Source organism: Puntigrus tetrazona, chromosome 5 (genome assembly GCF_018831695.1).
Source record: "Puntigrus tetrazona isolate hp1 chromosome 5, ASM1883169v1, whole genome shotgun sequence".
In the NCBI taxonomy this organism is placed as follows: domain Eukaryota; kingdom Metazoa; phylum Chordata; class Actinopteri; order Cypriniformes; family Cyprinidae; genus Puntigrus; species Puntigrus tetrazona.
The window spans coordinates 12580863-12595276 of record NC_056703.1 but is presented as its reverse complement, the minus strand read 5'-3'; positions in this window follow the sequence as shown (position 1 = coordinate 12595276).

The following is a 14414-nucleotide window of genomic DNA, read 5'->3' as shown; positions in this document are numbered from 1 at the left end:
TGCCTAGAGTTCTGCACAGACACAGCACGACACAGATTATTAAATAAATAAACCGAGATGATATGAATAACCGAGGCTGCTCGAATAGTACATTCTGCTCTTTTGTAAGAACGCTGTGGCAAGAAAAAATGTATAGGCCTATATATAAATATCTTTTTTTTTCACGTGGCAGCAGCCTAGGATGAGATCTATTTTTGGTCTGATATAAAAATACATCACATTAATTTATTTAGGATAGTAAGAAGAATTTTAGACGTTATGCAGCGTTTTAGTGTGCTTTCAGGTTACTTAATTGTGTGGGTTTTTTTCTAGGTGCTATATTGCGAAAGCCATACAATAATTTTGGGCAATTCATTTAATCACGTGGACGATTTAATCACGTGTTGCGTTACCTTTATGTGGGGTTTAATGTGGTCTATGGGGTGCTCTTCGGGCAAAGACGTTTTTAATATTGTGAGACAGACATTACGAGATTTATTCTATAAATCGGAAAATCGCTTACTTTGATGATGAACTCGCCTCGGCCGAACAGGATCGCGAAAGCTGGACTTGAGCAGCGGTGACTTTACGGCTGTCGGCGCGCATCAAGCTGAGACACTTTTACATAAAAGTTGCATTTTTCTCAAAAAAACAAAAACAAAAATAAAATCTCAACGCCGACATCCTGCCGCCAACACTTACTGCCAGTTTGTGAGTAAATCGTTCGCCACAAATCGATGTCTGAACCTGGCCTTTCTTTGTCTACTCACGTGATGTCAGATTCGTAAACAAATCGTTCGCTTTTTAATGAATCAAACAGAGCCTGCATACTAAACTGCTTCTCATTTGCATTTATTGTTTTAGCAGATTAATAATCTATCTTAATCTACTAAAATAAGAATAAGGCACATCAGCTCGAAGTGATCTGTGTTAATAGCTGGTGCACTGAGAAGAGATCCAAGCAGACTTTCTGTAAAAGTATTAAAGATAAGGTATCTGGTTAATTGGAGATGTTAGTCCTTAATTCACAGTGCCATATTTGGTGAACATCTAAAGACCATATCAGCACAAACACCTCATACCAAAAATCACAAATACTGGTGGATGGCTGATGATTTTGGGCCTGTTTTGTAGTCACAGGACCTGGGCACCATATAGTCATTGAGTTGACCCTAAACACCTCTGTACACTAGAATATTCTAGAGCCAAATATGAGGCCATCCATCACACAGTTAAAGCTCGACCAAGATTGGGTTATGCAACAGAACAATGATCTTGAGAACAACAGAAATTCTACAACAGAACGGCTGAAAAGAAAAGAATCAGTGCGTTTCGCTACCCCAATCAAAGTTGCTGTGATGAAAGCTGTGCATAAACAAGTGCCCACAAACCTCAATAAACTGGAGCAATGTTACAAAGAAGACTGGGAGAAAATTACTCCAGAACAACGTAAGAAACAGATAACTTGAAAGTCATTGCTGTTAAAAGTATATATACAGGCAACTGAACTTTATAGGAAACATAGGTTGAATAACTTTGTCAGCTTCTCTTTATTTACATTGTTTTTGTTAAATAAATAATGACATGGTGTGATGTTGTTCATCTGTTAATCAGGTTTTATTTTCCAAATTTTAAGACCTGACAAGGACCAGATCATTTTTATTGTGTCCTGATACAGAAAATCGTGTCCTATATATATATATATATATATATATATATATATATATATATATATATATATATATATATATATATATGAGGACTTGTATCCTCCTACAGCACCATGGAATGTTTTTATGTCTGACAAATGTCAATTTTATCCATTATATTAGTATACATGCTGTCAAATATTTCCCCTTCTTAGAGTGAATGTATTTCAGGACTAGGTCAAGTTGACATGACCTATCAAATGCACTATGTAGAAGTAAGATAAAAATAGAGACAAGGGTTGTGGTTTTACATCCTGCATATAAATATTTTTAAGAAAATAAGTTTCAAAATCCTGTCCAGAAATTTTTAAGCATAACAAAATGTACCTTTTACATGTCAAATAAATGAAATATGTATTATATATAAGGAACTGTTTATTTGTTTGTTTAATTCCATAAACACTTATTCATATATTTAATCTAACATTGTGTAATTATATGAAATTATTAATTAATTAATTATTAATTATTAGCTCTCCAGAAATAATATATATTTCAAAGAACTGCAGAACAGCAGACATTTTACAAAAAAAACACGCTGGTGTATTTATTTGATTTTCATATTCTTCAAAACATTTGTCAGACAATGAAAAATATTTATTTTGCTTATTCCCCAGCCATGTGCATTCTTCTTACCCATCTATTCAGTCCAGTATATATCAGAGCCTGATTGCGGACGCTTCAGCTCTATGATAATTGTTCCCTGTTCCAGCTCATTGGAATGAATGAAACTTTATCCCTTCTGATCCAAGGCTGATCTCATTCTTCTGAAGACATTTCTCGCCCACAGACCACCGACTCAAGAGGGAATACAGAGAGTTCATGCAACACTTCATCTAAGCTCTATTCATGCCCAGCGCTGAATAAAGCTTCTGTCTGGTTGATCCATTTGCGCGGATGTCTTGTTCGGTCTTCTGCAAACCAGTTCTGACAGTAACTGATTTCATGAGACAACAAGCACGACTGTCATTTTTGACATTATATCGCATGCAAAACTTTCTGAAAAGCAAAGAACTGGACAAATAACAACATTTTCCTTCTGTACCAGTTCTGTTTTATGATGTACCACCCGATGACTGCTGAACAGCTATTTCTTATTCTAATGTGATGACTCATGCTGATCAGGCATTTTAGCTAAAAGCATCTTACTGCCAGCTGACCCTCTACAGCTCCAGGCCACTAAAGTGCAGTATAGGATACAAGGCTATTTTGGGGCATAAATTATTTCACTTATAAAGCAAAGCACATTCTACGTGAAGTCACGGTTTGGGAGGGAGGAAGGGTTAAAGGTTGGTTTCTTGTGGCTGTTGGGCCCCAAGTTACTGTCAGGTCTGATCAGTCTCCGCCACTTTAACTGGTTTTAAAAAAAAGTGAACCAGACCTGGAAGCAAGAGATGGGGCCTCTCTCTTTTTTATTCAAAACATTCGTGCAGGACAGACAGAGACATTTCGCTCCCTCAAACCATGCAGAGTCACTGGCTCACTGATCAAACGTGTTCTGAATTAAACACATTTCTTATCAATGTATAAATAAGGTCTTAATAATATAGATGATTATTATTTAACATGTTTTGGACTGTTAAAGGGAAGCACCCGTCCAAGCAAGAAAAGAAAGAGCTTAGAAGTTCCAGAACAATTTTTTATATAACTCTGATTGGATTCGTCTGAAAGAAGAAAGTCACACACACCTAGAAGGCTTCAAAGCCTAATGTTCAGTTTTGGGTGAACCAACACTTTTTATGTAGCTATTATAAAAACACTGAAAAACCAAAGGTGCAGGCCCTGTTTAAATCAAGCATGGAAGTCATGCAGGCATCATATGAACAGATAGAATAAAAGCCCTATTATGCTGATTAAAAATTATGTTTCAGTATCGTAGACTTCAGGAGGTCCACAGATAGTATTAAATTAAAGGGAAAACAAGGCCATTTTGGACATTGTGGCGGTAGCAATCAACATTGATTACAGTTAGAAAAGTCTGTTGGGATAAATTATTTATCTTGGCACTCACAAAAAACGGCGGAAAAAATAGTCGGTGAATTATTGAAGGCACATGCAGAATTAATTAGCAGTCAGATGAATAAATAACAAGATATATCTGTTGAGGGCTTTGTGGATTACCTTTAATCCACAAAGCCCTCAACAGAAATAGAAATATCCAGTAGGTGATTTCTATCAGGCAGGAGCACGGATGACTTAGAGTTCTGGAATGTAGATCTCATTATCAAAATTCAGCAAACCCTCATTGTTTGGCCCATAGAATGAGATCAACTTTTATTAGGCAAGTCGTTCAGTGATGGCCATGGATTTATTCTATGGAGGATTGAAACCCAGAGTTTCAAGATTCCAGTCAGCACTTTCCTTTTCCTTTCTTCAGATGCCACTAAACTCCAATGAGATTAAAGACCTCAGTGAATATGGCAGTGACCTAAATGGTTTAGAAAAGTGAGGGCATTATAATCAAAAGTTTTCTAAAATATTAAGTTTAAATATGCAGACGAGGCATTATTTAATGAAATATGCACATTTCTACAATAAAAACACTGACACTCTTATTTTGTCACTTCCTAATTGTAAAAAAAAGGTGTATATTAGCAAGCAAATTATATATGAACAATTCCCTCTGTAAACACCTTCAGGAAAATAGACACGAATAAAAATGTTAAATTTGGTGTGTGCAATTACTACTGAATTGGAAAAATATAGCTGTATAGAAGAAAAAAAATAATTTTGAAAAAACCCTTTAGCCTTTGAAAGCTTTTAAAAATATGTATTGTAATTGAAATCTATTTAAACAAATGGAGAAAGTGCTATCAAACACTTAACAGTGTCTTTTGAACATTTTCTTTCCGCTAGTGTGAAAAAATCTCCCATTTGACAGGTGCTTGAAAAAACAGGGTCCCTTAAACACACTGAGCCTTGTTCATGCACATGAACAAAAAACATTTCTGTGTAAATTCCTCTCAAAATCATTCTAACAATGTTCTACATTAAATTTAGTGCATCAATTTACATAATATTTGGTTCGCAAAACGTCTTGCCTCAAAATTTGTTCCGCTTGTGTTTCATGAATAAGATCCATTGACAGTCTGCCACACTTTTCTATGCCTCTTTATTTCAGCACTTATGAGTGTCATGCTTCAAGTTCAGTTCCCACTGTGCACATCATTTATAAAAAAAAAAAAAACGGTCTGCAATTATTATTGACGGACTATGTGGTATTAGGGATAACTTAATAGCTGCAGTAATTTCAGGCCATGACCCTCAAGGGCACCAGGCATTTAAAATGAAGGCTATTATAGAAGAACAAAGGCCATTAGATTGGCTCAAGGACCCAAATAGGATTATTTTAATAAAAAAACATCCTACATACACCACTAAACCAATATTAGTTTATATTAGCTTATTTTAATAAGCAATATTAGCTTAGTCCCTTTATTTGTGAATTATCAATAGTATTTATAATGAGAGAGAGAGAGAGAGAGAGAGCATATGTGTAATGTCTTCAGTCAAGTTGCCACAGATATTTGATTTAAAAAGTTATATGGTGTGTATATATATTTATATATATTGATTGAGTGTCAGTAAAGACTGTTATAATGTTGAAGAATATTTTCATTTCAGATGAATGCTGGTCTTTTGATAGTCTGTTAATAAAGAATTCCGCACCGAAAAAAAATATTATGATTTTCACAAAAATATTAAGCAGCACAATTTTGATAATAATAAGAAATGTCACTTGAGCCTATCAACTTATTAGAATAATTTCTGCAGGTTTGCCACCACAGGAATAAATGGCATTTGAACACAAATTAAAAATAGAACAATTAGAATTAAATTTCAAAATATTAAAAAAATTATAGAAATTCTCGTTTTTTTATTGGAAAACCAACAATATATATGTTTTGAATGACATGATGGTACAAGTCAGAATAATTCACGTTTTTGTGTCTGGTCCCTCCAGATTTTCTATTATCTTACACTTTCAGGTGAATGTTGTTAAGGCTCAGTTACAGCGAGACTGCAGAGGCCTTTCTGAATTTACTGCAGGGCATCATGGGAACGTTGATGAGGCCCAGTGACAGCTCATATATTCACTGCGCATACGCTCAATATCACAGCTCATTCTCAGGAATATAAAAACATGATGAATTGACCCAACAGTACAACATCTCACATTTAAATCAAGGCTGACAAATGCTAATCGATGCACTGATTTGTAGACATGCAGTCATGTGTGAAATGGGTCTGACATTTTCATGTTAGCTCAGCCTTTGACTCACCAACGTCTCATTTGCAGTTTAACTCTATTCTGAGTAAAACTTTCATGAGCATCGCATAAGAAATTCCCTGTGAAGACTCAAACTTTTCTCTCCAAAGCGTCATCTGACATTCAGCTGATGAACTGCGATAAACCAAGTATAGCTTTGAATTTGAAACTCCAAATGAAAGTCTGTTTCAGTTTCATGTAACATGTTACGTGTGATGTAATCTATACAAACAGTAGGATCAAAAGTCCGTGAGCACAGTTGTATTCATTTAAAAGTATGATTTCTAGGTCGATAATACTATGCGACACTTGACATTTCCTATGTTAAACTTCTTTGTACAGACAGTCAGATGGTCCTGCATTCTCAAATCATGCTGGAGAATGTGATCATCAGGTTTCACAAACACTTGTGGAGTTCGTGTCCTCTTACTTTTTAAAATCCTTCTCCTCAGCAGACGGTCAATCATGTGCCACGTTTAAAGGGGCTTGAAACGTAATACATGTAATTTGAGTGGTGTCATTTCCTGCCAGCACATCTAGATATATGGCTTCTTAAATTACATGTATTAAAAGTACATCCCTGGACCCTGCGATAGATCAGATAGAGACCAGTCCATTAAGGAGAAGAGCTTTATATATGAGTTTGAGAGACGTCGCACACATAAAATGAAGCCTCAAGCTCATCCATAATAGACCGAATATTAAAGCTGAAGGTAAATACAGCAGTACTTCATAACATGCGTTCGTGAATCAACTCCAGCGACAGAAATAATTTATGTTTACATTCAAACTTGCAGATGGCATATACAGCAAAATACAGTTGCATCATTCATGCATGACTATGGTTAACCAATTTATTCCCTTAATTTATTCACTCTCGTATTTTAGCGGCCTAATCTATGTTGACATAATCCTTTCTAGGGACCTTTTTTGGCAGACATAAAGACGCATGTGTGTGTGTGTGTGTGTGTGTGTGTGTGTTTCGGAAAAGGGAGAAATGAACCGTGTACACATCATGACTTACCTTTGCATTCATTTCTTGTCAAGATGCTTCTTTCCAAAGCAGCTTCCAAATCATACATTTAGCACGGTCATGGTTTTAATACACACCTCTGCAGTCAGCAGGGAACCCAGATGAAGAAATGCTTCTTTAAATATATTACTCTCAGTTAATTTCATTAAAAAAGCATAATAAACAGTCACTCTAAATTTCACCCACAACAACCTTGCGTAATGGGTTTCACACAATTAAACTCACATTTTCTTGAAAGAAATTCAAATCCACACTGAAAAAAATTATATTACATTTTAGGTAAGCGGTTGCTACCAATTTGTTTTAGCTACATTAAAAAAAAACGTGTTGAAAGTGGACTCAATTTGTTTATTTAAACGTAGCTAAAATAAATTGATTGCAATCACTTACCTTAAAAAATCATTAATTCAATGAATGTGTTTTTAAGCACTTAAAGAAATAGTTAACGCAAAAATGTCCTCGTAATTTACTCACCCCCAAGCGATCCTAGGTGTATGTGACTTTCTTTTTTCAGACCGACACAGTCAGAGCTTTTTAAAAATTTATCCTGGCTCTTCCGAGCTTGGAAATGCTGGTGGATAGTGGCTATCATTTGAAGCTCCATAAATCGTATATTTATCCATCATAAAACTAACCCATACGCCTACGGGGGTTAGCACCTGTCTTCTGAAGCAGATCCATAGGTTTTTGTTAACAAAAATATTTCTACTCCTAAAATTCTAACTCAAATCGCTGACTTCTGACAAAGTCTGTATGAGCGTCCTCGAGAGCGTTGAGTTCTGGTTTCTTGGCTGACCTCTGTGTTAACCCCTCAGAGGCGTATAGGTTAGTTTTACAACATATATACATATATATATATATATACATACAATTTATGGAGCTTCAAAATAGTTGCCACTATCTACCAGCGTTACCAAGAGCCAGGATAATATTTAAAACTCTGACTGTTTATCTAAAAGAAGAAAGCCATACTGGGGGGTGAGTAAAATATGCCGTAATTTTAATTTTGGGGTGAACTATACATTTAATCAAATGACAAATCTAATTCTGTAGTCTTTTAAAATTCATAGTTCATAGAAGAATGTTAACTTAATGCCTCCAAACAGAAAACAAACACAACCGTTACCATCAGTGGCTGAGGGCCGTACACAAGCTCACATTTTAACATTTTAATAATACAACAAGCTTTTACAGTTTTACAGAGCGCAGAAGAAGCAGCTCACGGTGCCTATGCCGGGATGTGTGATAGGCTCATGGTTCATAGAGATGATGAGGTCAGTCCACTATCTGCGCTGCAGACAGGAAATAAGGGCTTAAATCTCATTCAGCGAGCTATATGGGACGCCTATGGAGAGAAGCAGCAGCCAAGAGGAAAAATACCCTCATAGGAAATGAGAATAAACTGTTTGGGCTATTGAATAAATGCAAAGCACAGAGCACTTCCGTAGTTATTTCGTCCTTCAGCAGGCCCCTGCGTTTTTATTGTAACAAGTCTTCTGACATAGATGAGAAAAAAGATTATGTTTATATTAGATGTGCATTATTGGCGCATACTTTTTCAAGACGGCTTCGCTGTGTAGAAGATAATCAGTGAAAAGGGTTTACACCAAAAAGGTTTGCATCAAAAGCACTAGAAAGGAGGACCATGTTTTATGATTGCATAAAAAGCAAAATGCACAGGAGACCTTAGAAGAGTCATAATCATTCAAATAAGAGGACTTGAGAAAAGAGAGCGGTGCTTGTAAAGCCGCGCAGAGCCAGAGTGTTTACAATTATCAGGAAAATACAAATAGCTGACTTTCACACCATCTTAATGCCAAAACGTTTAGCAGGAGAAAAATAGCTGCTACGGGCTGTGTTAAGACAGCCAAACAAACCTTTAAAATTTATACATGAACTTATATTTTGAACTAATAAAAAAAATTATAATTAAATTAATGTAGATTAATAAATCAGAAAAAAATAAGTGTATCTTCTTTCCTAATACAAATATTCATATTAAATGTATCTTATTTATTTTTTATACAAATTTTGATTCAAGCAAGTCATACATACTGTATTAACTAACATTATTTTGCAACAATAACATTATCGCAGTTTTCCTGAAACACAGCTTCAGGACGTTCATAAAATAGATAACAATGTGAATTATCTCAAAAGCACCAAGCACAGAATCATTTAATTCAGAAAGAGAGTTCAAAGCACATCTTTTTTTATTATTTATATGTAAAAGACATATATGGATATACTGTATATTACTAAATATTTTTGTCAAGTTTGATTACATATAAAATGGTATAAAGATTAATATGGGGTGGGTGAAATAACCTAAAAATTATATAAATAAAATCACAACATTTCAAGAATACTTGCGATACTGATATATAATTATTATCATTATTATCGTCTTATTTTTAACGTTTATTTAACAGAATAACAGTAGCCTAATATTACAAGCCTAACATTTATGACTGTTGATGGAGCTTTTATTTTGACGGAAACCCACAGGAAGTCCTCGATGCTTCTTTTTTGTTGACAGCAGCAGATTTACAAACAGTTCTCTTTATTTGGGAAGTTGCACGTATCACATTGCCTCATGGCTTGTAAAAAAAATCACATTAGTTATATAAGTAACTGATAAGTAACAGTTTCATTGCAGTTTTTCTTAGCGATATGAGCCGCGAACTCATGTTGCACTGTTTGAACACATGCAATTCATACATGTATCAAAAACATAATTTATATCAAAGATTTGTTCATATTTGTATACATATATTTTAAGTGCATCTTCTCACACACAAAAACGCACACAGACATATGTATCTGACATTATACTGCATATATGTTAAATTGTATAGCCAATATGTATATATTTACAAATATACGTTTTCACCTTGAATAGTGTACATGTATTACTAATACATATTCCCATATAAATGTGACTATATGAGCATTATATATTGACGTATATTCCCAAATTTATGGAAAGCGGCAATTCCTTATGAATTATTCAGTATATTGTAATATATTACTGCAATGTATTATTCTATATAATTACTCATATACTGAAAATTCTTTAATACGTTGGCCATTCATATATAAGAAATAATAATTTATTTTTGGTAAAAGCATACAGCCATGCTTTCTATGCAAGCACAGCTCATGGCACAAAACAGAAGTGTTGTTTACAAGAGTATTTTTAACGGTACTATCTCTTTGAAAGCTGATTAGCAACATGCTATTAATAAAACGCAAAGTAAATGTAAAGTGCTTTGCTCTAAACTCGCAGACTTGCAGGCACTGAGGAATAAGAGATTGCATTCATTTGCCGTTTTTCTTTAACAAGAAAAGGTCAGACCTGAGGTCAGAAAGGATCTATTGTTGTTTCCTGCACAGAGACAAATAACACACAATTGCTCTCTCATAAGACTGTGGCAAACAATAAACTCACATTGCTATGCAGAGTGGGAAGGAAGAAACCTATCCAAAAAATTACTCGGATACAATTAGCTGACTAGAGGCTAAAAATCAAAGATCTGCACTCAGCGAAAATCCCGTGAACAGTAGAGTCACACAAATATGCACACTTTAGGCAAGCTCTATTTTAGGAGACCGGAGGCTGGTTTATAGTCTGTATACACACACACAAAACCCAGCACAAATGTTCTGAGGAGATTCATCAGCACAGTAAGCAGAGACATCATAGCACTCTTTCATCCAAAGGTCACATCTGCATGCTTACTGCTCACCAAACTCACCAACATCTCAACTGCCAACGAATGTAAATCTTTTCCCCCCAAATGCACTTGTGCACTGGGTTGTGCAGTGCAGCAGATGTGGGGAAAAAAATACACAAAAGTCACTAGGGATGATGGTTCTGAGATCCTATTTAGTCCATCCATACAGAGATGCTTGTAGTACCAAATTAAGCCCTTGACCTGTAATCCAGCTCCGGTCACATAGTCAACACAGACACAACCATATCATGAAGAGACTGCTTTCTTTTTTATTATAGTATTTAATTCAAAGCTATATATATATATATATATATATATACAGTACACACACACACACACACACACACACACACACACACACACGATGCTAAATTGGAAAACACTGGACTACAAAACGTGTACTACAAAACACTATACTGTACGAAAGAGTATACACAATTAAATTATCTTAAATAATCAAAAATTATAGTAAAACTGAAAAGAAGAAAAAAAAATAATCTGTGTACAAAAAACTAAACTTCTTTTAAATATATAACTATAAACTGTTTCAGTTTAAGTTTATTTTAAGTAACAAACCAGCTTTTTATGAATTTAGTCTTAGTTATATTAAAAAAATATATAAATTCATAATAAATTTAAACTTATATAATCTAGTTGTTGTTTTTTTTATCTTGACTCATGTTAAGTGACAAAAGTGTTTTTTATAGAGATAAAAGAAAAAGAGGGTATATTTCAAGTTATACTGATATTATTAAATGATAACTATGTCTATTTTGTATAGCCGCTCTACCAAGACTATTTTATTCCAAAGATGTTTAAAACTTAATTTTTACGTTTATACAGATTGTTGCACATTGTTAATAGATCCTTAAATGAAACTAGTGAGAAAAGCTTGCTGTGTGTTGTTGTTGAGTTTAAATCGCCTCACACCAATGGCGTCGACAGTCTGTCAGAGAGATTGAAGAAAGAGAAGAGAAGATCTCCTCCAGTGATGGATCTGAGAAGGACACAGACACACAAACGCTCTGGCACCAGATGGTAAGGTAAGACTAAAGGTGACTGAGCCACTGTGTATTTTCAGCCATGCTTTATTTTTCTGTCTGCGTCCTTTGAGCTGCTCCGATTCGTCCTTCTCATCATTTTCAGACATGGCTTGGCTACACAAACATACAGAACTCCCCTTCAGCGAAGTCTGAGACAGACACAAACACACAGATTGGCAGTGTGTATACACTCAGCTGTTAACGCTAACACAGCTGCCCCTTCGCTTCCTGATGGGAATACACAGTAGCTTGAGTCTCGTTTGTCTAAACACTCATTCATTCATTCTATCATTTGCTTGTAGTTTATGTAACTGGTCTTGGCTATTGCTGTCTCTCTTGATTAACATCACAGAGGAAATATTTATTGCTCAGAGGCTGTTGTTTCATAACTCAAGAGGCCTAATTCCCAGTTATATTTCATTTGAGTATCAACTTCCAAATCCTCTCATTTCCAAATAAATAAATAAAAATAAAATACACATCACACAAGAGAATCGTAAAATGAGCTATCGTATTAATGATATAAACTGTATCTGTATATAACTGTATCTAACCATCTATATATACAGTACTTTGCAAAAGTATTCACACCCCTTCACATTTTCTCATTGTGCTGCCTTATGTTCTTTTAATATCTTCCCCCCCATTATTCTACACTCCATACACCAATAGCAATGCAAACTTTGCAAATTTATTAAAAATAGCCAAAAAAAAAACACTTACATTGCATATGTATTCAGACCCTTATATGGGACCTATTGCTTGTAGATGTTGCTACACTTCAAATGAAGTTAACCAGTGGCAAATTAAGCTGAATGGGCATGTTTTGGAAAGGCACACATCTTAATAAAAGGTCTATTAGTTTAAAAGGCATATCAAAGCAAAAGCCAAGCACTGAGGTCAAAGGAACTGCATGCCTGTAAAGTTCAGTAACAGCATTACATCATGGCACACATCTAGGGAAGAGTTAAGAAAAAGATTCTGCTTCATTGAAGGTTCACAGAATCATGTATCCTCAATTATCCATAATAGAAGAAGAAACCAAGAGTCTTCTTAGTAAAAACTGCTGGAAAAACTGAGCAACTGATGGACAAGGTCCTTGGATAGAGTGGTGACCAAGAACCTGATGGTCACTCTAGTTGAACTCCATTGTCATCTGGACACAGGAAAAATCTATAAGGACAAACATCACTGCAAAACTCTACCGATCTTGGATTTCTGTTTAATCCTCTCTTTAGTGAAGACACATGAAAACCAACTGGGAATTTACAAAACGTAAAGAAAGGTAAAGCTAAAGAACTCTCAGACTGTGAGAAACAAGTTTCTCTGGTTTGATGCTTCAATTTCAAGCATAACGTCTGAAGGAATCCAGGCATTTCTCATCATCTGCAGAGTACCATCCCAAAAGTAAAGCATACTGCTAGCAGTCTCTTGCTGTGGGGCTGTTTTTCAATGGCAGGGACTGGGGGACTCGTCAGAGTAGAAGAAAAGCTCAGTGCACCAAAGTATAAAGATAGCCTTAATAAAAACCAAGTCAAGAGCATTCAGAACCTCAGACTGGACAGAAGGTTCACCTTTCAACAGGACAATGACCCTAAGCACACAGCAAGAATTGAACCCAATCAAATATTTCTGGACAAACCAGAAAATGTGCATCTGCCCCCATTCAACCTGACAGATCTTAAGAGGTGAAGAGAGGGGAGAAGACTGGCAGATAATTGACAAATGCTGCTGTGTAAATCCTGACGCATCATACTCAAAAATACCTGAGGCTGTTAAAGTACTTCAGCGAAGGATTTTTTTGAATAGTTGTGACAGTTCTGTTTTTGCGTTGTCCAAATGGTGTATGGGAGTGTAGATTGATGTGGGCAAAAAGTCATCTAAAGCAGTTCAACATAAGGCTACAACATTAAACGTGAAATAAATGAAGGGGTATGAATACTATTGCACTCTCTCTCACTATAGTCAACTGTAAGTTACTTTTACTGTGTAGGAGGCATTTAAAGAGAAGTGTGAAATATCTCTTGAAATATCCAACTTTTGATTAAAGGTTTCACTGTTTTGGCACATATAAATCAAGAGAGCTTTTCTGTATGTTTTCTGCTGATTAAACACCTCATGAATCTGTGAATTTGTGGCAGCACTATCCGGACAACTGCCCAGACAGCTGCTGTCTAAAGGCACAGCCGACCATTTGCCGTTATTCAGCAATTTTTATGGCCTTGGAGAAATCAAGTCATTTCAATCCACTTTTTGGAAGTGTAGCCGCAGACATTTGCAAAATGAACGTTTCTGCTGTTTCTGGCTGCACAAATCATCTAGCGTTGCTGCTTGATATTGCAAAATGTTGTGTCTTTACCATATTCTCATATTTATAGAAACGATACCGTTTACAGCACTGTTATTCTTCGCGTTATATCCCCACATCATGGAGTGAACTGGAACTCTTGCACATTCACTTCCGCAGTGAAAAATATGCTGATTTCACACCAGGTTCAGTTGGTCACATGAATTCAATGCACTGACCAACTGAACTTCTTCTAATGTGACCGCAAAAGAGAAAATACTGAGACATTACAACAGTATTGAGCTAAAATCGGACAACTGTGAAAGTGGTTACAGTTGCTATTTCGCTGGAAGCAA